Below are 4,634 nucleotides of genomic sequence, written 5' to 3'. Positions count from 1 at the left end.
CCTTGCCTCTCTGCTCTCTCTTCTTTGTATCCTAAGGGTGCTTGAATGCCTTAGTGTGAATGGGGAGTCTTTTTATTCATTGCCACACTGTTGTGCTTAATTTATGTGTACTTTGGTGATTTAAAAAAAAAAATCTTATTTATGTTCCTGCTCTGAACTGTCCCATCCCCCAAAAATCTCCATGTGATGATAGAAACAGGGTTACCAATTTAGGATGGTAACGCTTGCCCATTCTTCCTGCCGGCCAAAAACCTTGGATGCCAACAAGCTTGTCGGCATGGGTAGCATAGTGGTTAGCACTGTTGTTTCACGGCACCACGGGCCTGGGTTCGATTCCCAGCTTGGGTCACTGTCTGCGAAGTCTGCTCGTTTTTCCCGTGTCTGTGTGGGTTTCCTCCTGGTGCCCTGGTTTCTTCCCACAAGTCTGTGCTGTTTAGTTCAATTGGACATTCTGAATTCTTCCTCTGTGTACCCGAACAGGCGCCGGAGTGCGGCAACTAGGGGATTTTCACAGTAACTTCATTGCAGTGTTAATATAGAGATGCCGGCGTTGGACTGGGGTGAGCACAGTAAGAAGTCTTACAACACCAGGTTAAAGTCCAACATGTTTGTTTTAAACACTAGCTTTCGGAGCAATGCTCCTTCCTCAGGTGAATGAAGAGCTTTGTTTCAAACAAACAAACAAACCTCTTAATTCACCTGAGGAAGGAACTGTGCTCCGAAAGCTAGTGTTTAAAACAAACATGTTGGACTTTAACCTGGTGTTGTAAGACTTCTTACAGTGCTTATATAAGCTTACTTGTGACAATAATAAAGATTATTATTATTATTGTTTGACTGCGGAAGATGCCAGCATGAAATTCAATCCTCTCCTTGCCCAATGTTCACCTACATGTTTCCAAAGATCATTGAATCAGGAACCTTGGCTGACTTTTCTCCTGGCTAGCCCCAGGGTTGAAAACAACCCTGGTTGAAATTGGATAACTAAATACAGACCAAGAATGAAGCCAGAAATCACCTGAATTACATAGAACAGCACAGAACAGGCCCTTTTGCCCTCGATGTTGTGCCGAGCTTTGTCCAAAACCAAGATCAAGCTATCCCACTCCCTGTCATTCTGGTGTGCTCCATGTGCCTATCCAATAACCGCTTGAAAGTTCCTAAAGTGTCTGACTCCACTATTATAGCTGGCAGTCCATTCCACACCCTAACCACTCTCTGAGTAAAGAACCTACCTCGGACATCCCTCCTATATCTCCCATCCCGAACCTTACAGTTATGCCCCCTTGTAACAGCTACATCCACCTGAGGAAATAGTCTCTGAACGTCCACTCTATCTATCCCCCGCATCATCTTATAAACCTCTATTAAGTCGCCTCTCACCCTCCTCCGCTCCAAAGAGAAAAAGCCCTAGCTCCCTCAACCTTTCCTCATAAGACCTACCCTCCAAACCATGTCTGACAGTTGTGCATTTAATCACTAAAATTGGAAGAACTCTAAATAAAAGACCTTCCAAACCCACAACCGTTACCATCGAGAGGGACAAGGGCAGCAGATACCCGAGAACACCAACACATAGAGGTTCCCATCCCAAGTCACAGCATCCTGGCTTGGAGATATATTGCTGTGCCTTCACTGTCGCTGAGTCAAGGTCCTGGAACTCCCTAACAGCATTGTGGGTGTATCTACACCTCAGAGACTGCAGTGGTTCTAGAAGGTAACTCACCACTACCTACTGTCAAGATCAACTGTAAGGATGGGCAATAAATGCTGGCCCAGCCAGGAAGGTCCACGTCCCATTAATGAATTTTTTAAAAAAACATTTGTGTTTCGCTTGTTGGTTTCTATCATTTTCTACTTGCACAAATGTTAGTTTCAAGTCCTTGTCCAACCATGAAACAGAATACAATTATTTCCAGCTACAATTCTACTGTCCCACAACCCCTGACTGCAGCAGTAAAATGCCAAATCACACTGCGTCATTTAGACTGGTGCTGCCTGTTGAAATGACACGTATTAGAGCATTGATCATCACCTACAACTACCTCAGTATTGTGAAGTGCCAGACTAGATTGCGTACTCAAAACTCTGGATCGGGGCTTGAACCCACATCTTCTGACTCAGGTGGAAACGACATCTCTGAGCCAAGGCTTGGGCAACATATATAACTGTGCTGAACAATATCTGGTATCATGACTGGTACAGGCTTGGAGGGCCGAAGGGCCTGTTCCTGTGCTGTATTGTTCTTTGACGGACATTCCAATGCTGGAGGTAGTGCAAAGAGGAGCCAAATGACTGAGATAGGAGCCTTCTTATAAATTTAGAGCACCCAGGATTGGGGGATATGTTTATAGAGGGGAGCTTTTCTAGCCTGAGGGAGCAGGAGGAGAAATTTGGATTAACGAGGGGAAATTAATTTGGGTCCCTGCAGGTGTGGGACTTCCTACGCAGGCAGGTATCAACTTTCCCACTCCTACCACCAAAGGGGGATACAAGACAGGGTCGTTTCTAGAGTGTGGGTGGGAGAAGGGAGGGTTTCTAACAATTACAAGGAACTCATGGGGTCACAGGAAACATAGACTGAGGAGCTGAAACAAATGGGAAGAGGAGTTATGGGGAGAGATAGAGGATGGTCTCTGGGCGGATGCGTTGAGTAAAGTCAACGCGTCCACAACATGTGCCAGGCTCAGCCTGATACAATTTAAGGTCGTTCACCGGGCCCACATGACAGTGGTCTGGGTGAGTAGGTTCTTTGGGGTAGAAGATAGGCGCGCAAGGTGTGCGGGAGGGTTAGCGAACCATGCCTATATGTTCTGGGCATGCCCGAAGCTTAGGGGATTCTGGCAGGGGTTTGCGGAGGTCAGGTCCAAGGTGTTAAAGCAAGGGTGGCACCGAGTCCAGAGGTGGTGATTTTCAGAGTGTCGGAAGACCTGGGAATCCAGGAGGAGAAAGAGGCAGACGTTCTGGCCTTTGCTTCCCTGGTAGCCCGGAGACGGATTCTATTAGCATGGATGGTCTCAAAGCCCCTGATGATAGAGACCTGGCTATCGGAAATGGCTAGCTTTCTCTGTCTGGAAAAAAAATCAAGTTCGCCTTGAGAGGGTCAATTTTAGGGTCCTCAGTGCCGTTCATTGTGCCGTCCCTGGCTGAGTTAGGAGTCAACGCTTGAAAACCCTGATTGCTTCAGCCACAACTGGAAGCATCTAAGAGGTAATCTTAGATATTTATAGGACAGTACAGCACAGAACAGGCCCTTCGGCCCTCGATGTTGTGCCGAGCAATGATCACCCTACTCAAACCCACGTATCCACCCTATACCCGTGACCCAACAACCCCCCCCTAACCTTACTTTTTAGGACACCGGGCAATTTAGCATGGCCAATCCACCTAACCCGCACATCTTTGGACTGTGGGAGGAAACCGGAGCACCCGGAGGAAACCCACGCACACATGGGGAGGACGTGCAGACTCCGTACAGACAGTGACCCAGCCGGAAACTGAACCTGGGACCTTGGCGCTGTGAAGCATTTATGCTAACCACCATGCTACCGTGCTGCCCATGAGATAGTAAACTATGGATAAGTAAATATTGACCCAAAGAGAAAATGCTGGAAAATCTCAGCAGGTCTGGCAGCATCTGTAGGGAGAGAAAAGAGCTAACGTTTCGAGTCCAGATGACCCTTTGTCAAAGCTAAAAGACAGAGAAAGTGGGGGAAGAATGTTGTATTTCCTGGAGGTACCTGTAATCCTGGAGGTTATATGCAGGGTGGAATTTAAATTGAAATCCCTGTGGAGTAAGTCGGAGACGAAGACAGTCATTGAGGAAGTAAATATGTCTGTGGAAACAAGTCTTGCTAAATACCTTGTCCAACACTAAGAGAGTGATGGAAAGCAGTGAAGGTGGATAGTGGGGGAGGGACATATGGAGATCCTGTCGGAGAGAAGAGCAGTACTTCTTCAGGGTAGGCATTCCTGGAAGAGAAGTGACAGTGAGTTAAACAAAGGATCAAAGCAAATTACTGCGGATGCTGGAATCTGAAACCAAAGAGAAAATACTGGAAAATCCCTGCAGGTCTGGCAGCATCTATAGGAAGAGAAAGGAGCTAACGTTTCGGGTCCAGATGACCCTTTGTCAAAGCGGTAAGACCGAGAAAGTGGGAAATATTTATATTGTGGAGTGAGAATGAAAGATGAGTCATAGTATCATCCTCCCCCTCAACTTGAACTTTACTTTCTAGATTGTTAGGAACTCCAGCAGGTTACCCCCCGCAATGCCGAGGCAAAATGAACAAAAACCACTGCACGGCATATATTCATCTTAGCTGTCTGCACCCGACCTGCCAGCGATAGAGGAAGACAATCCCATCTTGCCAAATCCGCTATCGCCCTCCCCACCAAACTAGTGATGTTATATCTACGGAGCTCTCCCCGATCTCGTGCCACCTGCACCCCCAGGTATCTAAAGTGGGTTACCGCCCTAAGGAATTACAGCCCCCACCCCTGCTCCCACCCCCGGCCGGGACACCACAAAATATTCGCTTCTTTCCAAATTTAGTTTATACCCTGAGAAAGACCCAAACACTCGAAGCAGCTCCAATATATATTTTTTTATTTTAGAGTGCCCAATTCATTTT

The sequence above is a fragment of the Scyliorhinus canicula genome, chromosome 21 (genome assembly GCF_902713615.1).
Source record: "Scyliorhinus canicula chromosome 21, sScyCan1.1, whole genome shotgun sequence".
NCBI classification, from domain to species: Eukaryota; Metazoa; Chordata; class Chondrichthyes; order Carcharhiniformes; family Scyliorhinidae; genus Scyliorhinus; species Scyliorhinus canicula.
This window is presented reverse-complemented; position numbering follows the sequence as displayed.